The sequence below is a fragment of the Carcharodon carcharias genome, chromosome 14, assembly GCF_017639515.1.
Source record: "Carcharodon carcharias isolate sCarCar2 chromosome 14, sCarCar2.pri, whole genome shotgun sequence".
Lineage (NCBI taxonomy): Eukaryota > Metazoa > Chordata > Chondrichthyes > Lamniformes > Lamnidae > Carcharodon > Carcharodon carcharias.
The window spans coordinates 42,726,820-42,754,451 of NC_054480.1; the positions used below are offsets into that span (position 1 = coordinate 42,726,820).

The 27,632-nt window shown below is 44.2% G+C and overlaps 1 long non-coding RNA gene across 1 annotated transcript; it reads right to left on the minus strand.

Annotated features, from left to right (window-relative positions):
- Positions 1-5,125: 5,125 nt before the first annotated feature.
- Positions 5,126-23,207, minus strand: LOC121287340. Its single transcript, XR_005945175.1, has 3 exons — positions 23,134-23,207; positions 7,196-7,250; positions 5,126-5,408 (listed from the first exon to the last, which is right to left on the minus strand). It is a non-coding gene; the product is annotated as an uncharacterized LOC121287340 (long non-coding RNA).
- Positions 23,208-27,632: the final 4,425 nt, after the last annotated feature.

A 27,632-nucleotide genomic window follows, 5' to 3' on the forward strand; every position in this document is an offset into this window, starting at 1 on the left:
GATTGTGAGATTGGGAAATAGCCTGACTTGTGATTCCCTCCTTGAGGATGAAATATCCAGGCTTTAAAGTCTTCATTGTGCTGAAAATGTTCAGTTATATCTCAATACTGACGCAACCTCTCTGCTAGGCTCTTTACACCATAATTTCTTTTTCAATGAGCCCCATGATGTGGCTAGATTTTCTAAACAGCACTCTAATGACAACAACTTGCATCAATGTTATTTAACATAGGAAAATAACCTATTGTGTAATATGTCAAAAATGGATACCAAGCCATTAGGAGATGTGAAGGGTATGCTAAAGCTTGGCCAAAAAGGTGGGTTTTAAGGAGGCTCTTAGGAGGAGAGGAAAGCGGGGATACAGAGGGGTTTAGGGAGGTAATTTCAGAGAACTGGGTAAAGGTTATTAAGACTATGAAAGTAATCATTCGTCCAAAGGTGATTTCTAATCAACAGAGATAACTCCTTTTTCACTTGACTCCTGGATTTTTTTTTCATATTAGCACACTTATGGTGACATAAACGTGTTCAGGGACTATATTTGAATCCTAATTAAAAATAATTAATGTCTCTATTCATAAGGTTGATTAACATTTGCGCCAGAATTATTTCATTATTCCATCAACCTCACCTGTGGAAATATTTATCACATTTCACTCTTGGTCAGGGCACATCATGTGAAGGTTAAAAAGGGCAGATCAGGTTTGTTTGCAGAATTAGAAAAGTCAATTTCTTAGAATATTATCCATTTTTGGAATGTTGAGTGGTAGTTTGCTATTTTCCCTTTTACTGTTAAGTAAAATTGTGTTCTAGCACCACTTTCAAAACTGATTGGTTTTACTGGGTAAATTATAAAAATTACTATCTTGAAAAGTAGGCATGATTGTAAAGAAGGCATATGGAATGCTCTCCTTCATTGGCAGAGGTATATAATATAAAAGTAAGGATATAATGTTGGAATTGTATAAAACACTGGAGAGGCCACAACTGGTGTATTGTGTGCAGTTCTGGTCACCACATTACAGGAAGGACGTAATAGCTCTGGAGAAAGTGCAGAGGAGGTTTAAAAGAATGTTGCCAGGGTTAGAAAAGTGTTGCTACGAGGAGAGATTGGATAGGTTGGGGCTATTTTCCTTAGAACAAAGAAGGCTGAGAAGTGACTTGATTGAGATGTACAAAATTATGAGAGGAATAAATAGAGTGGACAGGATAAAACTGTTTCCCCTGGTGGAGAATTCTAGAACCAGGGGACATAGATTCAAGATAAATGGCAGAAGGTGTGGGGGGGACATAAGGAAGAACTTTTTTATGCAGAGGGTGGTGGGTGTCTGGAATTCGCTGCCCAAGTTGGTGGTAGAGGCAGAAACTCTAAACTCTTTTAAAAAGTACCTGGATATGCACCTTAAGTGCTGTAAGCTGCAGGGCTATGGGCCAGGTAAAGGAAGGTGGATTAGAAAGGGCACCTGGGTGTCCTCAGGCTGGCATGGACAAGATGAGCAAAATGGCCTCCTTCTGTGCTGTAACTTCTCTATAGTTCTAAAGAAAATTTATTCTTTTGGCTTAAATGCCTTTTATTTTGGGGCAGTACTGACCCAGTGACAAAATCTATGCTAGGTTTTGTGTAACTTCTAAATTTAAATTTATCTGTACTTTTGATATCACATAAATTGGAACAGTTTAACAGTTCATAAATGAGTACAGAATATAAATTATAATACTGGGGACCATTTAAGAGGTTGCATGATGTGAATAATAGTGACACTGAACATCAGTTTGATTTAAAGAGAAATTGCAAAATCAAACCAGAAAAATATTTATATTTTTGAAAAATAGAAATCTTTTATCAACATTGGGCGGAATTGTCCATGCCTGCCAGCATCGGGCATGCTTGGTGGTGTGAGTGGACAATATGGCGAGAAGGTCAAAAATTGGTTTCATGACGTTCTGCCATCCAATGTTGGGAACCTCATTGTAAAACATCAACATATTATAAGGCCAGCCCGCTGGAATCACCTCCCCCCACCCCACCCCCGCCCACTGGATCATCTGCCAACATCGGCATGATTGCACACCGACGTGTTTCACAACAGCATATATAAGGCATGCAACTGGTGGGCTGCATTTTGAGGGGAAGTCGGATGTGAATGCACAGCAACATTGCGCAGCACTCACCTGGATCGCCTATTGGACTTCAAAGTTGAGGCGCGTTGGAGGCGTGCGGGCAAGAGCTGCCCTGCAGTTGAAGGTAGAGCACAAGGACATGCGGGGTAGGGGGAGGGAAGTGGCCACGCTTTAGGGAAATTTTATATAAAGTGACCATTCCTCTGCAGTTGAGACAGTTCAGGAGCAGCCAAATTGATATCCATGGAGTCAAGCCTCTAGCTTATCTGCCCACTAAAGCAACGCAGAGACATGCTGTTATGTATTGAATGCCTTGTTTAGCTTGCTGTACTTTGCAAGCCAGTGCATTATGGGATTGCAGAATCCATGTTGTTTTGTTAGTTCAGTTACTGCAGCCAGTCACCGAAGCACTTTGTTTAACCACCTCTGCGCCTATGTAAGTATTTATCAATCTCTAAAAGCTTGTCGTACTACGGATATGTAAACATAATACATCCAGAAGGAAAAAACAGTTCGGACCAGTACTCTTATTTCCCAATTTTTACTGGTGCTCCAGTTAATGTATACAAGACCAGTTCGGACCAGAACTCTTATTTCCCAGTTGATACTGTTTTTCCTTCTGGGCATGCAAGTGCCACCAAGCGCTCCAGAGCCTTCCACCACTTGGGCACAAACTGCAAACTAATGTGCATTTTAGTAGACTGAAGAACAGTTAGATGACTGGGCACATTGTACAATCTCCTCACTAAAGCTGGCTGTGGAGCAGTCACGGCTGGAGGCGCTCACAGCCCCTTGCAATGTCACCATCCCGGTTTGGAACAGTCTCCCACATGATTCAAGCTAACAGTGTAGCCTTACAGTGCGGGTTAGGAGAATTCCTGTGCCTGAGCTTAGAGCACAGCCTGCAGTCCAATGGGCAAAGCTGTCACCAATCGATCAGGTGGAATGGGACAGAGGTGGGTGGGCTTTCAGACAGCCATGCAGTACACTAAACTCTGGCCATCCAAGCGGGATGAGCTAAGAGGCCTTCAGACTTAACCAAGAGACGTTTTAAGTATATCCAAGATAACCCACGTGTCTGTCGCTTTCATCCTACAGGAAAAGTACATCAGGATCATGCAGCCTGGTGAACTAGCTGTATGCCTCATGGTGTACAGAGAGTGGAGACGATGGAGAAGAGAGTGATGGAAGTGCCTGGCTGTGCAGAGTGAGGAGCAGCACCCTCTGGAATAAGAGGCAACTGCATCTCCCGCATGAAGAGCCACAGCGAACCATCACTGGTCGGCGCCTAGCTAGACCCAGGGCCTATAGTTGCCACCTTTCATTCCTTCAGATGACTGACAACCAGTTTCGTCAAAGACTGCACTTGTCCGGGGATTTAGTCACTCACATCTGCCAGCTACTGCAGGATTTGGCACCACGTGGACATGGAGGGCATCCACTGCCTGTGGCTGTGAAAATGACTGCGGTGACCAATTTTTACATCAGTGGCTCCTTTCAGGGCTCCAAAGTGACCTCTGTGGGATCTCACAAGCCTCCACCCACAAATGCATCCATGAGGTCATGGATGCCATCCTCAGGAGGGCACACAACATTGTACAATTCACCTGATTCTGTGGGGGGGAGGTGAGACAGCCAGGATGCAAGAGCGATTGGATTTGCTCAGATCACGGGTTTCCCACAAGTGCAGGGTGCAACCTGGGCTCACATGGTGCTCAGATCTCTGCCACAACAAGGGGCCAACTATGTCAACTACAAAGGCTTCCATTCACTTAATGTGCAGCTGGTGTGTGACCACCATAAACGCATCCTGCAGATCTGTGCATGATTTCCAGGGAGTGTCCATGACTTCTACATTCTCAGTCAGCCACAGATCTCTGACGTCTTCCAGGGTCCACAGAGGCTGCAGGGATGGCTCCTTGGGGACAAGGGCTATCCACAGAGGATGTGGCTGATGACATCCATGTGGTGGCCTCAGACTGCAGCAGAGTGACAGTATAACGAGGCTCATGCTGCAACTTGCAACTTGGTGGAGCAGACCATCGAGATGCTGCAAATGAGGTTCTGGTGCCTGGACCAGTCTGGTGGAGCCCTGCAATATAGTCTGCAGGGGGTATCACACATCGTTGGCATCTGCTGCGCCCTTTACAACCTGGTGCTGCAACAGGGAGAGGAGCTGGCTGAGGAGGAGTTGTAGGAGCTGGGGGTCTCCTCCAATGAGTAGGACGCTGATTGGGATGAGGGTGAGGGGGTCCTCAAAGGTGACAATAATGTGGATGAGGCCCTCACACTGGCTCAATGAGGCAGATGCACTCAGGAGGCCCTCATAGCTGCTAAGTTTGTGGAGGATGATGATATGCAGTGAGGAGACACCATAGATTCTCACATTGCAGCTACGAAAATTTGACTCCTGTCTGGCTGACGGCAGCGTATATACCCTCTGTGACAATTCTCCTGTCATGGGGACGCAGCGGAGGCCCTAATAGTCACTTGATTACAGGAGGATGATAACGACATGCAGTGAGGACACTCTATAGATCTTTACGTAGCCTCTGAGAATGTCTGACTCCTGGCCGAGGGCAGCTCGCTTGCACTCTGTGATCAGGGTCATATCATATCATAGAGACATAGCCATGAAACTTTAAAAGTATCTGATCCTTTGTCCGTCTTCAGCACCTTCAGAAACATGGCATCACTGGTCACAGGTGCTGCAGAAATGGAGTTCAGCTCCACCTTAAAGATGCTAAAAGCATACAGTGTGAATCACGGAACTCTGTGATCCTTGCCTATGACATTCTGGCAGCAATGACAAGCACCAGTGAGGTGCAGGCATCACTAAAATGTCCAGGGAGTGTGAGGCCACATCATCACTTTGGTCTGAAGGCTGCGTGAAGCACAGGGAACAGACCCTGGATTGAGACACCTGCCTTTATCTTGTGCAGAAAGGTTTCACATCTGAGTGACGCAAACATTGCTCATCAGAACAAGGCACCATAGGCAGGGAGACATTCTTGGGAGTTTATTGACAACAGTAAACAGTATGTACAAGTGATCAACACTCATGCCCAGGCTGTGCAACTGCTTTTACTTAACTTCCTAACCCTGTTGCTACGTCTTGGTGCTCCCCAGACATCCACAGCGGAGGTAAAGGCAGCCTGCTTGGTTGGAGACCTCTGGACGGCCAAGACCTGGAGGGCTCCAGCCTGCTTTCAGGGTCCTGCTGGTTGGTAGTTAAATCCCACACAAGGCTGTATACAATATTCAGTGGGATTTGTAGAAATTGATTTCTGTGAATTTGAATGGATAATAAAAGAGATGCAAATCATATTGAAAGTAACTGCAAGTAACTAATTTAGATTTTTCATATTGATAGCTTTAATGGCAACTCAAACCAAAACAATTTGCACATATAAAAGAATGCAAAATGTATTTTAAATCACAAAATAAAGGAGTGCTGAATGAGATAAGGTGTACAGCGCAATATTTTTAGTTCTAATATACACTGTAAACATATAATTGATAAATTTACTAGCCTATTTATTTATATAATATTAGAAACCATGAATTACTGCTCCACATTTTTCAATGAGGGACTAATTTGTGAATCTATAGAACCACTGACATATTGTTGACTATAAATCTACATACATGAAAAAACCTATAACACTCCTAATTTGCATGAACAATACCTTTCGTACTTTTAATAGAACAATGTAGTGTGTAAAAAAAATAGTTTTATGATATAAAACTTACACAATTTACACAGTGAGTTTTCAAAGTGATTTAAGTTACAAAGTTATATTAAAATGAGGATTGCAGAATTGCTCTGTAGCTCTGGCTCAAAATTTGTCATGTGGAAGCTGAAGGGGTGACATTTAAAAGGTTTAGACGTATAATTAGTTGACTCATATTAATGATGAGAAACACAGGCCAAGAAATTCTCTTGAGTGTTTTAATAAGTTTGGTATGACAGTTTACTTGGCATAATGGGAGGAATCATCTCAAATGTGCACTAAGTACGGTAGCGGGCAGGTGGAACAATGTTTTACCTGCTGGCCGCAATGGCGGCCTCTCACATAGTATAGTCCCGAACCTGCCACATTAATTATGCATTCCCTGGAAACATGCCGTTTCCATGGTGGGTGGGCTCTTATTTGCTGCCATGCCATCACCTCGATGCTTCATCGCGCTGGACACCATATTTAAAGTGTAGCCGCGTGCATGCCTCTTGGTGCTTCCAGCCCAGGACTGCTGCACAGCAGACATGGCCCCGAAAGGCAAGAAGACTGCAGCCCCCATCGAGCACCTCATACTGACAATGCAGAACCTCTTTCCTCATCCTGACTATGTTGTTGGTACCTACATGGACCATGACAATTGGATGCTCCCCCTCTCACTGTAAGTTCCTCTCCAGCCCTGAACAAATGCCCTGAACCCTGGGACTGGGTAGGTAACACAGCTGTCTGGATTGTCGTTCTTTGCTACAGAGAACATTGTCAATCCCCTTCATTATACTGTCCCCTAATACCACATTCCTCTTAATTCCCCTCAGTTGAATTGCTTCTTGCACTACAAAACCACAGTCAGTCATTTTATCCACCCTGCAGCCCCACTCTCATCCAAACTTGCTGAAAGAACCTTGGACCCGTTGGACAATTGCAGAGGCTGACACTTCTACCCTCTGGGTCCCCTTACCTGCCTCGGCTGCAGTCACAATTCCTGCCCCGACCAGAAGACCCTATCCTAAGGGGTGTGACCTAGTACTAAGCTTCCAGGTAACTTTCACCCTCCCTGAGGCATCGCAGTGTCCACTGTTCAGCCTCCAGCTCAATGACTCTGAGCTGAAGCTCCTCAAGCTAGACACTTACTGCAAATGTGTTAGCCCTGGATCACACTGCTTTCCAGGAGCTCCCACATGCTGCAGCCATGAAACATCACCTGCCCTGCCATCCTTATATGTTTTAATTAATTATTTTATTCAATTATTTATTTTCTTTCATGTATTTTATTAATCCTACCACAAATTCCTATTCCATTTTAAACCTTAGGAAGAGAATGGACCTTAACCACTCACCAGATACTCAACAAACAGCTAGCTTCTTCTCCTGTAGTTGAGCCAGAACCAACTCCTATAGGGTAGAAATTTAGAAAAAGTTAATGAGTACCTCCCTCCCCTATCAGCTCCTTCAACTCACCAAACCTTCAACACTCCACTGAGATTACGCTCAGCGCTAGGTCGCACTGAGAATGTCTTAATTTATATGTTGTGAAAAAAAGGGGTTAGCTGAGCCCAGGTACAGAAAAAGCAGTTCAAGCTAGTTTCCTTAATTAACTATCTACAACACTGGTAGTTAAATGTTAATTACAAACAACATTATACTTTTAGAAAGAGATTAAAGATTCCCTCAACTCACCAAACTCTCAGCACTCTGTTGAGGCCATACTCAGTGCTCAATGTCCAGACAACTCTTGCCTGTTCATATGGAAGGGAGCGCCCAGATTAGTCAAGGCTCCGGAACCTCACTTTGAGCTAATTACTTGCTCTATTGTGGCCTTGGTCCTGAAAAGGCTCCAGTTGTATCTCTTGCATGCCTCTGTAGTGGGATTGTGCACTGTTGTTAACAGCCAGGTCTTAAATGGATACCCTACATCACCCACAATCCATCCACTGAAGTTGTGACAGGGTGAGAAGTGCTGAGGCATCTGAGACTGCTAAAGAATAAAGACATTAAGGCAGCTCTTTGGAAACCTCACAGACACCTGCAGGATTCCCTTGCTGTGGTCTAAGACCAGGTGCACATTGAAGGAGTGGATCTCCTTCCAATTCACAAATGCACATGGCTATTCCAATGTAACCACATGGGTGCAGCCTATTATACCCTGAGAAAATCCCACCAGAGAGGCAAAGGCACCACCCCTCTTGGCCTCTCTGGGCAACATCCTTCTTGGAATTGATGTGCTATGAGGCCCACCCAAACAAAGCATATGTCTCCTAGCTGGAGCAGTTGTGGCCTACGGATTGTGAAATCCTGCACATGTCAAAGGCTGAGCCCTAGAATGAACCAACCAAAAAGAATTGCAAGCTAAGGTCACCTTTACAGCCACAGTAATGAACACCTGCTCCTACTGATGTTAGGTCTTCCTCCAAGACAGTGCATTGTTTTGCAACCACCTGACATGAGAGCCATAGCCTTCAGATGCACCATTGCTCAGAGTTTCAGGAAGATGCCACTAGGTACATAGACACTGTGCAGAGGGTAGAGCCTCCTTCTCTGTGCTGCCCTGCAGCAACCCAGCTATTGTGTGCAGAAGCCTGTGGCTGTGTGGCATGTTGCAACTGTTGCTCTTCTTGCTGTTGCTGCACTGCTGTTGAGGCTGCTGAGCTGAAGGGCACTGCAGCTGCTTCTCAGTGGCCCACTCTCCTTTAGAATATGTGGACTCCATGTGCCTGTATAAAATCATAGGCACAAAGGCCAAGAGCCCTAGCTAGGTATCCTAATATCCTCAATGAAATGGCATCAAGTTGCTTTTCCCAAACCACAATCTGTGCCTTAAGGAGCTGCTCCTGTCAGCAATAAGCTTTGACCATGACTACCATAATTCTTGCCACATTGCCCCTTTATACTCGTGATTTCATGTCAGCTTCAGCCCTCAATAAATTCCCATTGGGAGAGAGGCATTGAAAATGTAAAATGTCTCTTGAATGCCGTTTTGCTTGCCTTAATGGGCAGCCACATGGGTTTCTAACTTTACTCCCAACCCACCACTGAAAAGGCTGAAGGATGGGGGAAGACTTCAGGATAGTTGACCAAACAGCAACCTCTGCTATTTTCCCATCCCCAATCCCACCTCCACCGGGCTGGGAAATTTCCACCCGAGGTGTAAGTTAATTGAGTGACTAATCAAATCAGGAACTGGGTAAGTTTGTAGACCTTTGAATGTTCAGAAAGATTGTTTGAAACATTAGCTTTGACTGAAGTAATTAGAGCATTTTATCTACACTGTGAAACTTAGAAAGGATTCTGCATTCTGTCTTTCAGCAGTTTGAGGCAGAGAAATTTTACTTCCCATCTTTCTGTCACCGAGCCTGTACCATCACTATGACCTTTCCCATATATTCTTCTGTTAGATTGTCAGTCAAGCATATACATCAAGGGCTAGAATTTAAGGCCTGCCCACCGAGCCTGTTTTCATCAGGGGGACACATAAAAATGACTGGTGGCTAGCCAATGCCTTCCTACTCACCCCTGACTTGGTCCCCATATTATGGTAAGTGGGCGGGTGCCAAAATCGGCAGCCCACCAACCATCTTGAAAACAAATCATAAGGGCAATTGAGCTTGTTAACAAGCCAATTGACCCAAATATTATGCTGCTACGCCGTAATGCTGTTGGCATGGGCAGGCAGGCAATGATGGGGAGTCCGCTATTTCACCATCTGAGGTGAAAAAGTGGGAAGGGGTGGGGTGCATCCTTTGAGGAACACCTGGGCGCATCAGGGGCACCCCTGCCAGGTACCATCCCCTTCTTTGTGCCTCCCAGCCTGGCCTCCAAAACCTTTCTCTCTCCCCACCCAGCCCCCCAAGTTTGTCCAATTCCATCTCCCCTAAAAGCCTGGGACTTAGCTTGATCTGGGATCCATTGCTCTTCTTCCCAGGGCCTGCTTGCAGTCCCAGCAGCACACTACTGAGTTCTGGCAATGCTGGGACTGCTAGAGCTGTCAGCCTATCAGATTGGCAGGCAGGTCTCGCAGGCGGGACTTTGTCCCACTGAGGGATGTAGGTTGCACTCACTTCTCGTAAAGGCTGCTGGCTGCCGGTTATCGCTGCAGGGTGGCCTTTTTTTTTTAGCCTATTAATTCACGACCAACTTTAGTAAGCGAGCAATACACTTGCCCCCTGCCCTGTAAAATTCAGCCCCAAATAACTGAAGCTGTAGCTTCTTCTGTGCTGAGAAGGAATACAATTGCAGCAACACATCTCCAGCAGAGTAAGACTAACCTGTCTCATAATAGTCTAAGGTTAGGGAAGGATAAAATACAGGAGCAGGGATAGCATTCATCAGGAATAACATTATAGTTATTTGAGTTCTACAGAAAGATAATAAAAAGAAAGATAATAAAAGAAGATGATGAAGTTAATTTTTCAGTGTATAGCGAGTGGTGTGGGCAAATATATTGGATAAGGTAAAATTAGATTAAGCACTAAATATGTAGGCACGGCACCAGGCAGGTGTGATATATCTGAGCAGGCCAGGTAGCATTGGGAAAAGAGAAACAGAGTTAACATAACGGATGAAAGATCACTGATCTGAAATGTTAACTCTGTTTCTCTCTGCATAAATGCTGCCTGAATTTCTGAGCCTTTCCAGCATTTTCTGTTTTTATTTCAGATTTCCAGCATCGACGTATTTTGATTTAGGCTGGAATTTTCCGTGCCCGCTGGTGTCAGACGCGTAAGCTGACCATATGGCGGGAAGGCCAAAAGTCGGTTTCACAACGTCGTGAAGCCAGTTTGTGATCATCCGCTCCACTTGCTGATGGCAAGCTGCGTTCCCTGTTATCGGATGTCAGGAACCTCATTGTAATACCATCAGCGTATCATTGTAAGGCCAGCCCACCGGAATCATCCCCCCACCAAGCTGGATCATACACCCATGTCGGCAGGAAAACACGCCAACGTGATTCACGACGGCATCTATAAGGCGTGCACCTGGTGAGCTGCACTTCACTCGGGGCTTCATGCTTTGTTTGCCGACCTTGCTTCGGTCAGCAGTCGCAGTCATCAGCACCAGGCTTCACAGGAGCACCACATCACTTTTAGAGGGCCTCACAGGTAGGTCTCTACCTACCAGATCAGTCATATGTGGGTGGCTTTTCAACAGCTGCAGTGCTAGGGCTCGGTTTGCAAAGGGGGAGAAGTGGCCTCAGGCAAGGGAAGAGGCTGCGGGACAAGGGCTGTACTGGGGAAGGAGGGTAACCCAGGGTGTGTGTGGGGGCACATTTGATCTGTATAAGCGGCCTCAAGATGGTGAGGGCTGAGGAGGCAGTCTCCAGAGGAGATGAGGCCAGATGGACATGTGACAGTATGTCTGTGAGAATGGGTGGTGATGTCCCTTGAGCTGGCAGTGAGTGAGATGCCAGTGAATGTGTGATGGGCTTGAGTGTGTGAGTTTAGAGTGATGAGGTGGTTGCCATACCCTAGCAGCATGGATAAGATTATTCATCCCCTATCTGCATTGAATGGCCAACCTTTTCTGTGTAACATTGGCACTGGTCACCACTGCCATCGCCTACCAAGTCGGAGTGGAGGTAGAGGACATCACAGCAGGCCTCCACAGCGTCTTAAAGGTGCTTGAGGGCTGCAGTCTTCTTGCTTTTCGGGACCATGTCTCCTTTGCTGCAGTCCTGGGGTGAAAGCAGAGTGCAGCTGTACTTTAACTGCGGTGCCTGGCGTGATGAAGTGACGAGGTGACAGTGTGGCAGGCGAATCGGAGCCTGTCCGCCACAGAAATATGTGTTTCCTGGGAATGCATAAATAATGAGGTGGGTTTAGGATGACAAGGTGTGAAAACCTGCCATCGTAGCCAGCGGGTAAAACGACATTTTACCCACCCGCTACTGCACTTAGTGCAAATCTGGGACGATTCTGCCCTTACTTGTTGGGATGCATCCTAGGTTTGTGAAGGAAGCCAGGGTGGAGATAAAAGAAACTCTGACCACAACCTTGCAATCCTCATTCAGTTTGGATGTGGTGCCAGAGAACCGGAGGATTGCAAATGTTCAAAAAATGGAAAGGAAAAAAATCGTATCTGCAGGCCAATCATTCTAACATCAGTGGTGAGAAAACTACAAGAGACCACAGACAAAAACAAACTTAATTTTTACTTGGAAAGCATAGTTTAATAAAAGATAGACAGCACTGATATGTTAAAAACAAATCATGTCTGACTAACCTGAGTGATTTCTTTGATGAAGCAATAGAACAGGTGTGCATATGAACTTTCAAAAGGCATTTGATAAAGTGTCACATAACAGATTTATTTGGAAAATAAAAGGACATGGTATTAAATAGTAACTTGTGTATGCAATTGGCTGAGGGATAGGAGTCATGGAATAGCGGTGAATGGATGTCTTTCTAACTGAAGGGAAGTTTGCAAGGAGCCCATGGGAGTGGTATAAAGACCATTACTTTTTTTGTCATATAATCCAACCTGGAATTGGGTACAGGAAGTATAATTTTGAAGTTTGCTGATGGTATCAAATTTGGTAACATGGTAAATAGTGAACAGGGTAGCAGCAGACTTCAGGAAGACCTAAGAAGACTGGTGAAATGGGCAAAAACACATGTCAATACAATTTGATCTGTGGGTAAGTAATGTACTTTTTTTATTCATTCACAGGATGTGGGCTTTGCTGGCTGGGCTAGCATTTTTTGCCCACCCCTAGTTGCTCTTGAAAAGGTGGTGGTGAGCGGCCTTCTTGAACTGCTGCTGTCAATGTGGTGTAGGTACACCTACAGTGCTGGTAGGAAGGGAGTTCCAGGATTTTGACCCAGCAACAGTGAAGGAATGGCGATATATTTCCAAGTCTGGATGGTGAGTGACTTGCAGGGGAACTTCCAGGTGGTGGTGTTCCCATCTATCTGCTGCCCTTGTCCTTCTAGATGGTAGTGGTTGTGGGTTTGAAAGATGCTGTCGAAGGAGCCTTGGTGAATTTCTTGGTGAACTTGAGGGAAACAACCTGGAAAGGCAAGATAATGAACTATTTTGAGCAGGTGCAAGAACAAAGGGTTCAAAGAAGGGGGAATATTCACAAATCCTTGAAGATGGCGGAGGAACTGATAAGGCATTTAAGAATGCATAAGGGATACTTGGCTTTGTAAATAGGGACATTGAATGCAAAAACAAGAAAATCATGCTGGTTAGGCCACAGCTGGGGATTATGTACAATTGTAGGCACCATATTTTAGGAATGATGTCAAGTCCTTGGAGAAAGTACAGAGGAAGTATACTGGGTGATACCGGGTATGAGGGAATTCAGTTGTATGGCACTATTGGAAAAGCAGGGATCATTTCCCTTAGAGCAGAGAAGGCTTAAGGGAGATCTAATAGAGGAATTGAAAATTATGAGGTATTTTGAATGAGCAAGTAGGGAGAAAGTCTTTCCTCTAGCAAGTGGATCAGTAGCCAGAGGTCACAGGTTTAAAACAATTCTATTGACACACAGTGATAACAATCCAATGGACTTTAAATGATATCCTGTGAATCTGAATTTGCAGCAACCCCACCTTGACCCTAATCGTTTTGCTATTGGAAGAAAGAGATGCAGAAATGGAATACAAGGGACAGGATTTTCCAGTCCCACCCGCCACAGGAATCGTTCGGTCCTGTGAAAAGCCAATGGACTTTTGTCTGGCCTGCAGAATCTCCCGTGACGGGTCCTGCCATGATGGGGCTGGAAAATCATGTCCAAGGTTTCAACAGCTTCAGCGTTTGAATCAACCAATTATTGGGGACATGACTTTTTTCCTCTAGACTATTATAACACAATCCTGGCTGTTCTCCCACATTCTGCCTTATGTAAACTTGAGGTGATCCAAAACTCTGCTGCCCATGTCTGAAGTAAGACCAAGTTTTATTTACCCATCACCCCTGTACTTATTGATCTACATTGACTCCCAGTCAAGCAATGTATTGATTATAATTATTGATTATTTTCATATCCCTCCATGCCCTTGTCCTTCCCTACCCATGTAATCCAACTCCAGTCCCACAACCCTCTGAGGTACCTGCCTCTTCTAATTATGGCCCTTCAGCATCTCTGATTTTAATTGCTCCACCATTGGTGGGCTGCCTTCAGTTGCCTGGAATAAAGTGTGGAATACCCGCCCTATTCCTCTCCACTCTCTACCTCTCTTTCCTCCATCAAGACGATCCTTAAAACTTCTGAGCAGGTTTTTGATCATCAGACCGAACATCTCCTTTTGTGGCTTGGTGTCATATTTTGCTTTATAATGCTCAAGTGAGGCACCTTGGGATATTTTAATATGTTAAAGGCACTATATAAATATAAGTTGTTATTATATTAACTCACACTGCTGAAATTGAGAATGTTCGCATAACTTTGGATTAGTATGAGCTGGTGGGAGTTGTTTAGAGTGAGGAATACAAAGATACATCAGTTTTTTATAATGGTGCTGTCTCAATGATCAGCCTTGATCTCATTAGAACAGGCTTGAGGGACTAAATACACCAACTTTTGTTTCTGTGTTCCTACCTGTGTAAATTCTTAATTATACTGTAAAAAATTATACTATATTTTTGATAAATTAACAAAAGTTAATGGATTCATATTTTGTTCCCTTTATTTTTTTTCTCTAGTTTGTGCACTGAATCAAAGAAGCATGTTAGGTGTGGAAGATTCCAGACTCAATAATGAGTTAGCATATCTTAGCTGAATTGGCTCTAGGAAGGGACCTCAGCAATCCTGCATTTGGGAGGGAAAAATGAGCAGAATTCAAGTTCCTAATCTTCATTCAATGACTCCTAGAAAAGTGTGAGTTTGGACATCAGGTGAGAAAAGAATCAAGTTTGCCTGTGAGCACTTCACTCACTGCAAAGGCTCTCCATTAATAACAACTATTTGGAAGGAGCTCAGAGATGTTGGGGAAGGGGGAGGCAATGGGATAGTGGTATTGTCACTGGACTAGTAATCTAGAAACCCAGGGTAATGCTCGGGGGACTTGGGTTTGAATCCCACCACAGCAGATGGTGGAATTTGAGTTAAAAAAAAATCAGGAATTAAAAGTCTAATGATGACCATGGAATGATTGTTGTAAAAACCCATCTGGTTCACTAATGTCCTTTAGGGAAAGAAATCTACTGTCCTTACCTGGTCTGGCCTACATGTGACTCCAGACCCACAGCAAAGTGGTTGACTCTGATATGCCCTCTGAACAAAGGCAATTCAAGATGGGCAATAAATGCTGGCCTGGCCAGCAATACCCACATCCCATGAATGAATTTAAAAAAGTACTTGAATTGTATATTCTCTATTGATTTACTGAAATAATCACTGATACAGGTGATACAACTTGCATCTATATATAGCCTTTCACGTATTAACACTTCCCAGGGTGTCCCTATCTAATTGATCCAAGTTCAATTCTTTAAGTTATTTAATAGAGTGTCAGTCTGTTAAACTGAGCTTCTGTGACTTTGTTTTTCCTACGGAGTCATAGTGGTCAACAATTAGGATTTGCTATAATTTTTTTTTTCTGCTGCTTGCCACTGGTAGCTTGAGGATTGCAGGCAAAGCTTCATTATTATTACCTATCCTTAGATACCTGAGAAGGTCTTCTCCTTGAATGGCAGTGGTCTTCCTGCCGAAGGTGCTGTCACATGGTGTTAGGTAGAGAATTCTCGGATTTTGATTCAATAACAATGGAAAATCAATGATGTACAACCATATACAGTATTGTTATTACAATTATTACAGTACATTCCATAGATGGTGCCTATTACAACCACAGTTCACCATTGATGGAGGGGGTGGATGTTGTAGTGGCAAGTTTGACAATCAATTAAACTGTTCTTTTTTGGGTGCCTCCTAGAATGCTGTGGCAGCCAAATCCATTTACGTGAGGTTTTCATTATGCTGCTGCTATCTTCATTATACATATACATTATACACCATAATAGTGCATAATGCTATACACTAAGGGTGGGATTTTCCACACCTGCGCGCCACCACGATCTTCCGATCCCACCGCAAGTCAATGGACTTCTGGCTGGGGCGCCGCCCACAGCGGGTCCCCCTCATGATGGGGAGAGAAAATCCCGACCTAAGTCTTTTTTTAGACTCATAAATCTAATGATGACCATGGAACCATTGTCGATTGTTGCAAAAACCCATCTGGTTTACGAATGTCTTTTAGTGAAGGAAATCTGTCATCCTTACCGGGTCTGGTATACACATGATCCTAGACCCACAGCAATGTGGTTGACTCCTAAATGCCCTCGCTACAAAGTTACTAAAAAGGAATTAAACCGGACAGACCACCAGGCATCAAGCTAGGCACAGGAAATGACAGCGGCAATCTCAGTCCTGTCGACCCTGCAAAGTCCTCCTTACTGACAGCTGGGGGCTAGTGCCAAAATTGGGAGAGCTGTCTCACAGACGAGACAAGCAACAGCCTGACATAGTCATCCTCACAGAATCATACCTTACAGATAATGCCCCGGACACTACCATCACCATCCCAGGATATGTCCTAGGCCCAGCAGATGTGGCGGCACAGTGATAGACAGTCGGGATGGAGTTGCCCTGGGAGTCCTCAACATCGACTCTGGACCCAATGAAGCCTCAAGGCATCAGGTCAAACATGGGCAAGGAAACCTCCTGTTGATTACCACGTACCACCACCTCCCCCACACCCCCCGTCAACCCATCCCCCCAAACCCCCCACCCAACCCACCCTCAGCTGATGAATCAGTACTCCTCCATGTTGAAAACCGCTTGGAGGAAGCACTGAGGATGGCAAGAGCACAGAATGTACTCTGGGTGATGCACCTCAATGTCCATTGCCAAGAGTGGCCGGTAGCACCTCTACTGACTGAGTTGGCTGAGTCCTAAATGACATAGCTGCTAGACTGGGTCTGCAGCAGGTGATGAGGGAACCAACAAGAGGAAAAAACATACTTTACCTCATCCTCACCAACCTGCCTGCTGCAGATGGATCTGTCCATGACTGTATTGGTAGGAATGGCCACTGCACAGCCATTGTGGAGATGAAGTCCTGCCTCCATATTGAGGATATCCTCCATCATATTGTATGGCACTCCCACCGTGCTAAATGGGATAGATTTCAAATAGATCTAGCAACTCAAGACTGGGCATCCATGAGGCGCTGTGGCCACCAGCAGCAGCAGAATTGTACTTGAATACAATCTGTAACCTCATGGCCCAGCATATCTCCCACTATACCATTACCACCAAGCCAAGGGATCAACCCTGGTTCAATGAAGAGTGCAGGAGAGCAAGCCAGGAGCAGCACCAAGTAAACCTAAAAATGAGATGTCAACCTGGTGAAGCTATGACACAGGACTACTTGCATGCAAGACAGCATAAGCAGCAAGTGATAGACAGGGCTAAGTGATCCCACACCCAATGGATCAGATCTAAGCTCTGCAGTCCTGCCACATCCAGTTGTGAATGATGGTGGATAATTAAATAACTCACTGGATTAGGAGGCTCCACAAATATCCCCATCCTCAATGATGGAGGAGCCCAACACATCAGTGCAAAAGATAAGGCTGAAGCATTTGCTACAATCTTCAGCCAGAAGTGCTGAGTGGATGATCCATCTCAGCCTCTTCTGAAGCTCCCCAGCATCACAGGTGCCAGTCTTCAGCCAATTCAATTCATTCCATGTGACATCAAGAAGTGACTGAAGTGCTGGACACTGCAAAGGCTGTGGGCCATAACAATATTAGAGCAATAGTACTGAAGACTTGTGCTCCAGAACTTGCCACGCCTCTAGCCAAGCTGTTCCTGTACATCTACCTGGCTTTGTGGAAAATTTCCCAGTTATGTCCTGTGCACAAAAAGCAAGACAAATCCAACCCAGCCAATTACCACCCCATCAGTCTACTCTTGGTCATCAGTAAAGTAATGGGAAGAGTTCATCAATAGTGCTATCAAGTGGCACTTGCTTAGCAATAACCTGCTCACTAACACTCAGTTTGTGTTCCGCCAGGGCCACGCAGCTCCTGACCTCATTACAGCCTTGGTTCAAACATGGACAAAAGAGCTGAACTCGCGAGGTGAGGTGAAAGTGACTGCCCTTGAAATCAAGGCAGCATTTGACTGAGTGTGGCATCAAGGAGCCCTAGCAAAACTGGAGTCAATGGGAATCAGAGGGAAAACTCTCCGCTGGCTGGAGTCATACCTAGCACAAAGGAAGATGGTTGTGGTTGTTAGAGGTCAATCAGCTTAGCTCCAGGACATCACTGCAGGAGTTCCTCAGGGTAGTGTCCTTGGCCCAACAATCTTCAGCTGCTTCATCAATGGCTTTTCTTTCATCATAAGGTCAGAAATGGGAATGTTCGCTGATGATTGCACAATGTTCAGCACCATTCGCGGTTCCTCAGATACTGAAGCAGTCCCTGTCCAAACGCAGCAAGACCTAGACAATATCCAAGCTTGGGCTGACAAATGGCAAGTAACATTTATGCCTCACAAGTGTCAGGCAATGACCATTTCCAACAAGAGAGAATCCAACCATCGCACATTGATGGTCGATGGCATTGCCGTTACTGAACCCCCAACATCTTGGGGGTTACCATTGACTGGAAACTGAACTGGACTAGCCATATAAATATTGTGGCTACAAGAGCAGGTCAGAGGCTAGGAATCATGCGACAATTAACTCACCTCCTGACTCTCCAAAGCCTCCACCATCTACAAGGCACAAGTCAGGAGTGTGATGGAATACTGCCCACTTGCCTGAATGAGTGCAGCTCCCACAACCCTCAAGAAGCTTGACACTATCCAGGCCAAAGCAGCCCACTTGACTGGCACCCCATCCACAAACATTCATTCCCTCCACCACTGATACACAGTAGCAGCAGTGTGTACCATCTACAAGATGCACTGCAGGAATTCACCAAGGCTCCTTCGACAGCACCTTCCAAACCCACGAACACTACCATCTAGAAGGACAAGAGCAGCAGACAGATGGGTACACACCACCTGGACATTCCCTTCCAAGTCACTCACCATCCTGATTTGGAAATTTTTCACCATTCCTGCACTGTCACTGGGTAAAAGTCCTGGGACTCCGTCCCCAACAGCACTGTGGGTGTACCTACACCACATGGACTGCAGCGGTTCAAAAAGACAGCTCATCACCAGTTTCTCAAGAACAACTAGCGATGGACAATAAATTCTGGCCCAGGCAGTGAAGCCCACATCGTGTGAATGAATTTTTAAAAATTATAGCAATACACCTTTTGATTCTCCAAAGCCTGTCCATTATCTACAAGGCTCAAGTCAGGAGTGTAATAAAAACTCTCCACTTGCCTGTATGACTGCAGCTCCATCAGTACACAAGAAGCTCACCACCATCCAGGACAAAGCAGCCAGCTTGATCAGCACCCTAACCGCCACCTTAAACATTCACAGTGGCAGCACCTACAAGGTGCACTGCAGCAACTCACCAAAGCTCCTTCAACAGCACCTTCCAAACCTGTGATCTCTTCCACCTAGAAGGACAAGGGCAGCAGATGCATGGGAACACCACCACCTGTACTTTCCCTTCCAAACCACACATCATCCTGACTTAGAACTATATCATGGTTCCTTCACTGTCAGTGGGTCAAAATCCTGGAGCTCCCTTCCTAATAGTACCATGGGTGTTCCTACAACATGTGGACTGCCACAGTTCAAGAAGGCAGCTCACCACCTTCTCAAGGGCAATTAGGGATGGGCAGTCAATGCTGGCCTAGCCAGCGAAGCGCACATCCCATGAACGAATAAATCTCGATGGCAGGAACTTATTGACAGTGGTGCCATTGAAGTCAAGAGCAAGTTGTTGGTGTTGTTTTCAAAAGTTATTAACTGTCAGTTATGTAGAAACAATGGCCTGTGCCAATAGTCAGCTAGACCATTGTCATTGTCCAAGGTTCTGCTGTTGATTTGGCAAGGGTTGCTTCAATATCAAAGAAATTGTGAATGAATCTGGCGCGTCAGGCTCAGTGGTACACTCTTACTCCTGATGGTTGGGCTCACGGTAGCCATTGCACAGCACATAATCCAAGGTACCAATTGGACTTACTGACCTCAGTTTTTCTAGAGCTCCTTGAAAGCTGTCTTGCTGTCACTGGTGGCTACCCTTCCCTATCTCTAGAGACCACCATTGTCACAAAGTTGACATAGAACCCTTTATCATAAACACTGCTCAGCCTTTGGTTACTTTCTGCTGAAAATTGCTCTACACGTGTGCATACATCACCATTATGACAAGAGCATGGCACTGACAGGGTATGATATGCATACTTGTGTGGGGGTTTCTATCTTTTATAAAACATCTCACTTAGAAGTCTTATAAGCCACGAATCACAAGAAAACAAACTGACCCACTTAAAAGGCTGTTAGGCTTAATGGTATTAGTTTATTTGTACCCATGATTGCAGATTTAAGATGGGCACAAATTTGAAATGGTTACAAGAAAATTAAATTGGTTACAGAAAATGATTACAGATTTAACAGGTTGAAAAAAGAGAAATTATTTAAAAGTTGCTTTGTTACTTTACTCCCAACAATTCAACTCTTCATTGATAACTAGCATCAGATCTCAAATCTGTTACTTTACTTTCACCAAATAATCACTTTGCCAATACCTAGCTCAAATATGTTATTAACCTTGGTCATTCAAACACCAGAAGTGGTTGGCTCAAGTGGTTGTATACTCTTCTCTCAATGATTATTTGGGGTCTCCCTTGAGATATATATTTCTATACATCTTATCTCTTTCTGCCAGCTAGTAGGGTCTTCTTCCTTGCACTGCAGTGCAGGTTTCCGATGTATTCAATCTTTTACACCTTTTATCAAAGGATTGGATTTGTTTCCTATACTGGCAAACCATACTATCCTATGAAGTTTCTTTTCAAACACAATACCCAATTATATTTTACTGCCTTGGTTTAAACTGTGACTTGCATCCACCCAGAAGGTTGTCCACTTTTCTTTTGTTTTCTCCAGTAACGTCAAGCTTAAAAAAATGCAACTTTTTTTTTTGCCTTATATTTGTATCACTGTTGCAATAGATATGCATCTCCAGACATATTCACATTTTTATCAAGAAAACATTGGGAACTTTTCTTTTTATCTTCAGAGAAGAATTTTGGAAATCAATTTTTATACATACACTACCCGAAAAAAAATTGATTGGTAGAAATTGATTTTAAGCAATATGCTTTTCCTTTGTAATTACAAACGGTGGAATTGTCCGTTGCCGTTTGCAGCTGGTGTCATAGCGGGTGGGAAGGGAAAATATCAGGAGATCACAAAAATCAATTTAAAGTCATCGTAAAACACTTTGTGATTATCCACTCCACCCGACAATAGCGAGCCGTGTTTCCTGCTGTCGCATGTCAGGAACCTGGTTTCAACACCTTAACATCTCCTATTATAAGCCCTGCTCGCCAGAATCATCCCCCCTCACACTGGATCATCCAGGCACAGGCCGACGTGTTTCACAACTGTACATAAGCAACGTGCACCTTGCGGGCTGCACGTCGCTTGGGGCTTTGAGGTTTGTTTGCCTACCTTGCTTCGGGCAGAACTCATGGTCATCAGTGCCAGGCTTTGCAGGCAGCACCACATCACTTTTAGGGGGGCTTATGGACAGGTCTCTAACTACCAAACCAGCCATAAGGTGGTGGATGGCTTTTCAATGGCTGCAGGGCTACAATTTGTTTCGGGAAGAGGGACAAGTGCCCTCAGGAAAGGGAAGAGGATTCAGGGTGAGGGCTGTACTGGGGAAGAGGGGGTATCCCAGGGTGTGTGTGAGGGCAAATGTTGATTCGTGCAAGTAGCCTCAAGATGGTGAGGGCTAAGAATGCAGTTTCCAGAGGGGATGAGGCCAGATGGAGATGTGAGGGTGTGTGTGAGAAAGTGAGTGGTGACGTTCTTTGAGCTGGCAGTGAGTGAGATGCCAGTGAATGTGTGCTGGGCATGTGAATGTGTGAGTTTAGAGTGATGAGATGGTTGCCTTACCCTGGCGGCACAGATGAGATCATCCATCCTCTTTCTGCACTGGATCACCGCTGCCACTGCCTCCCAAGCCGGAGTGTTGAGATTGCTGGACCTCCTGTGGCCAGAGCAGGGGTGGAGGACATTATGGCGGGCCTCCAAAAGGCATTCCAGTGATGGGTCACTGAACTCTCCTTGGCTTTCAGGGCCATGTCTTCACTGAAGCAGTCCTGGGCTGCAAGTGGTAAGAACTGTGTGTGCAGCTGCAATTTAGATATGGCACCTGGAGTGAGGAAACGGTGTGGTAACAGCATGGCTGGCGATTCAGAGGCTGCCCGCCAGCGAGCCAGTGTATTTTTTGTGGCTGCATAATTAATGAGGCAGGAAGCAGATGATAAGGTGCAAAAACCTGCCATTGTGGCCAGCCAGTAAAATGTAGATTTCATGCCTGCTACTGCACTTAGTGCAATTCTGGGACGATTCTGCCCAAAAGCCGACATGTCTAAACTTAGCAATCTTAGTCGCTCACTTTATTTCTTTTTGCTTTAGAACTATTAGTTATTGTAGCCTGAAAGCAGGCATTAATGTTCCCAATGCAATAATGGAAAATCGGAATTATGTATAATGGTTGATAGAATATAGCTGCAGGCTTTTGATTTTTATTATCAGATAAACATTCTTCAGCAGTGCTGTGCACAAGGTTAAATGAGTCTACTAACTGCTTAACAGAAACCTTGGGCTGGATTTACTGCATCCCACTGCAACCGGAACTCTGGTGGCTGGGACCATTTCATCATGGGAGAGGTCCCCGCATCAATATCCTGTTGGCAGCAAAGCTTCTCCGATCAAGTCAGAGGGCAGAAGGGGCCAACACGGGCTTCACAGCAGGCAGTGAGATGTCAATTAGGCTCATTCATGAACCAATTGGCACCCTTTATCCCTGAGTTTGCCGCAATTCAGTGGTGGCTCAGGCATGAAGGGAGCCGCACGGCTTTCCCGCGCCTCTCTAAGGCCACCCGGCAAACCCTGTTGGCTTGCCAACGGCTTCTCCCTTGTGGAGCGTGGGTTTGGAGGGGTTACCTCATTCTCAGGCACATTGTGCCAAATTGAAGGAATAGCATCAGGAAGTGGTTGGGGGGGGGGGGGGCGGAGTGGCGGAGGGGAGGGGGTGTTGTGAGTGGCTGAAAGCCACGCCATTTTCCTTTCCTCCAAATTCCGTGGCCATGACCCAATAATCCCCATCCCACTCTTACTCACCTTTGGCTTGGGGTCCCTGACGATCCTAAACCTCTGGTGGTGCTCCTGGTGGCATTGTCAAGTAATAGAGAGCAGGCAGCCTCTGATTGGTCCACAGTTCTCAGTGGGTGGGACTTCCATCACCAGGGTCCTGAATCTTGGCCACTTAAGTGCCTGAAAGTACCGTTGGGCCTCCAATTCTCTGATTGCTGGATGAGACCCCTGTCTGGTCGACAAAATCCAGTTCATTTTTTGTATACTGGAAACTAGCAGAAAACCCATCAATCCTACAGATAGTATCTATATAGATTTGATAAGTAAAGATGTGATAGATAACACCATCATGTTGCTCTTGTTGAATTTAATCAAGATGCACATTTTTCCCGGTATGAAATTAAATAAGTTAGAAGAATCAATGGAGAAATAAAATAAAGAATGTAGTTGTAAGTAATTATTAATAGAGATGCTTTCCTTTAGCATTTCCTTCTCATGTTCGTAAGCACTACTGACAGATTATATATGGCTTATCTGACATGATCAGTCCTGAGCAACTGTGACATTTCTGGAAATTAGAGAAATTGAATACATTTCTCTTTGTGATCTCACAATGTTCTTTAACAAAGGTCAAGTGAAGGTGATTAACTCTTAGAGCTATGGGTATAGATTAAAGATAGATGATAGATTAAAGATAGATGGTGCCCAAGATGGCCTTGAGTGTAACATTAACTTCTTTAACTACCTAAACAGAGCATCCATTTGCTTAAAATGTGACCAATGCACCATAGTCTGGATATCTCAGATGTCTGCTCTAATTCATTCAGTAAGGCAAATCTTTGAGTGCCTACTGGGTAACACTGTCTGCCTGTTATTTCCATGGCTCACCATATATGTGTGTGCATTTTACAGATCATTCAGAGTCTGATTTCCTGTGGCAGCATGCACTTTTACATGTGTGTTGTAATCTGGAGCTTTGGATAGTGATGGTCGAGGCTCCAACATTCTTTCCATTACTGACCATGGCTGACCAGAAATCTCTCCTGTTCTTGCCGCCAGCCATTGGCATGAGTGGATAGGATGTGCAAGTTGGTTTTCAATCTGTTTGGCCACATTATGAACTCACCCTCTTTGGCTATCAAATCCTAGGTGGGACCCGAACCCAGAGCTTCTGGCTCAGAAGCAGGGACGCTACCCACTGTGCCACAAGACTCCTCATCATACCTGTACAGATATCCATTATACCTGCTGAATATTATAATGAAGCCCATGATGCCATCTGTGTACTGATTAAACCTGATAGAGAGTGAGAAATGTATGGATTGATAGTGGTCAGAGAAGCAGCATCAAGATCTGATGTACTGAAAAAAATCATGGTTATAAATTGAGCAAGTTTTGTATGGGAAAACAGAGAGTTATGAGTTGCAGAAGAAAGGCTACCAAAAATTTTCTTGAAAAAAGTCTAGCTTTGCATCGACAGCAGAAAGTAAAACAATATATTGGCAAAACAATCTTACAGGTGCATGCAACTGCCTATTTATCTATCCCAAACAGCTTTAATTCTGTGTATCCTCCAGCAGTTCTATTGCCTCTTCCTCAACCAGGTCTCATAGGTCTAGTCAAGGGGGCCCAGGTCTTTTGGCTTGACTTTTTCAAGCATTATAAGCCATTTTTTTAGAAGGAACAACACAAACATTGGAAGATATTTCGGCCAAATTGCTCAACATCATGTTGCTATCACCATGTTGAGAAACAAAAAGGGGAATCCTTATGCTGAAAGAAACCAAAGATATAAGGCTTGACTTAGAAGGGTGAGACTGTAGGGAGGATCCAATTGCAAGTGGCATGTGGAATAACCAGGGAAAAGCAAATGCATGCAGCTCTCATCAAGGTGCAACTCTCATACACTGACAGTAAGGATTGAAGAACTCACAGACCTGGTAGCTCAAGACATCTTGTAATGGCAAGAAGGAGTTTTATTTTGATCGTCCTTGTCAGTAAAGTAAAATAAAGACCTGCATATAATATATATAGAGTCTTTCATGACCAACAAACATCTTAAATTAAAACAGAATTACCTGGAAAAACTCAGCAGGTCTGGCAGCATCGGCGGAGAAGAAAAGAGTTGACGTTTCGAGTCCTCATGGCCCTTCGACAGAACTTGAGTTCGAGTCCAAGAAAGAGTTGAAATATATTTCAACTCTTTCTTGGACTCGAACTCAAGTTCTGTCGAAGGGCCATGAGGACTCGAAACGTCAACTCTTTTCTTCTCCGCCGATGCTGCCAGACCTGCTGAGTTTTTCCAGGTAATTCTGTTTTTGTTTTGGATTTCCAGCATCCGCAGTTTTTTTGTTTTTAAACATCTTAAATTGCTTTACAACCAATGAAGTACTTTTGAAGTGTAGTCACTGTTGTTATGAAGGTAACACAGCAGCCAATTTTCACACAGCAAACTCCCACAAATAGCAACTTGATAACAACCAGGTAATCTGTGTTTTTGTGATATTGATTGAGGGATAAATATTGACCAGGGCACTGGGGATAATTCCCTTGCTCTTCTTCAAAACATAGCCATGAAACCTTTTACACTAATGCAAACAGGGCATGTGCCACTTTGTATCTTAACTCACCTGTTTTTTTTTTACTGTTACAAAGGTGCCATGAGTCAGGGCTGAAAAGGGTAGCAACTGGAGCCATCCTTCCAGCTTGCCTTCTACTTTAGATAATCCAGTCACAGCAAATTGTATTAAAATGAAGGAATCCTGACTGCTGCCTCGGAAGTGAACATTTACCTGCTCAATCACTGATCTGTTGTAAATCCATGAAGTAGACCCCCATACACAAAGACAATGGCACTGTCAGTTGGGGTATGATGGCTACGTCGACACCATCAATAATGTCCTACATTTATGAAAATCTTGAATAAAACTTATAAATCTGCAAATTTCAGTGCCTACTTATTCTGTTTCCACTTTTCAACAGAAGTTGTGAAGAGTTTTGGCCTGGTAAACAACTCTGGTTGTATTTGAGCACATTTGGTTTATTGATACTTGCTGTAGAAGTTTGCAACAATGCATAAAGTGTGGTGACTGACTGCCAATGGTAGTGCTTGTTCCTGGTGGAGGCTGTGTGCAGATCAGATTGTAGCAGGCAGCACAACTCCATTGCTGCTGGCTTAGCAGATCCTTCAAGCAGAGTTGTCCTCTGACATTCCCAGGTAGGTTTTGCTTGGGTTTGCACACACATCTGTACTGATAGGGCAGCTTCAGGCAGTCCACTTTTAATGAGACTTAACTTGCCTTAGATTTTTTTACTCGCATCCTGTCTTTCCTCATCCAAGTAAACACTTAAAGAGGAACTTGTCTTCAGAAAAAGCCTGAAAACAAAATTGCAGAGAAATAATTCCAATAATCCAAAATCCAGTAGTTCAAGCCTTAACAATTCACGTCCTCAATGGCCAGAATGGGCCTAGCCTTCATTGTTCATGTTATTTAATCCAGATGTGGGCACAGCACGTTTCCTCTCCCTTTCCCATCCACAAGAAAAATTGGATAATAATGGACAATTTAATTTCAATCGCATTTATATGGATATTAATACTAAAATAAAGTTTTATTTTTCACAGAACACACAAGAGCACTGGATGGAAGATTAAATGCTAGGTTATTTGACCAGGGGTTTGTTTATGTTGATCGCCAACTGCTTTCTCGGCTTCGCAAACTATGCAACTATGGTTTACTTTCTAGTTTCATCATCACACTAAAGAAATACAAAAACTATTTGAAAGTAGATAACAACATACTTTATCTGTAATGGTAGTATGAGTCAGTATTTTTAATTTGAAATATTTGAAATTTGACAGCATTGCTATTTCACAAGTGTTAATCTACAAATCACATCCAGTAGTCTCTGTTATATTAAATTCCAGTCTGTTGCTTTGATCTTGGTGCAAAGCATACTGTTGAAGTGTGGCCTTGTCACCTATCTTTAATAGACAACTTTCTAAGTGGAAACATTAGGTTTACTTACAAAACAGCCAGCAGCAACTACACATGTGTTTTCAACTTCATCTCTATCTCTACACTGACTGTGGAGGTAGCCTGCACTGCTAACATATTGGTTTACACAGATCATGTGATCATACATCATAGAACCATTCTTAAAGGCACAGTCCAAGATTTAACAAAACCATAATTACTACATTCCTCCCCCTTTAACTTTGTTGTATGTATTATATTTACAAGTATATTTATCTCATGACATTATAATATTTACACAGATCATGAAATTTACAAGTTCAGTCTTTCAGGTGGTTTCCTGATTCGTGTGGAACATCCTAGCTCCACGACTTCCGATTCTTTTTCAGGATCCACATTCTCTGGAACTGCATGAACATCAGGTACCTCAGTGGGCACTTGCAGTTCAGTGTATTCTACTCTGATAGAGACATCAGGCATGTCAGTCCTTGGTTGAGCATCTTCAACAGGAAACACTGGTTCAGTAATGGTTACAGCTAGATCCATAAA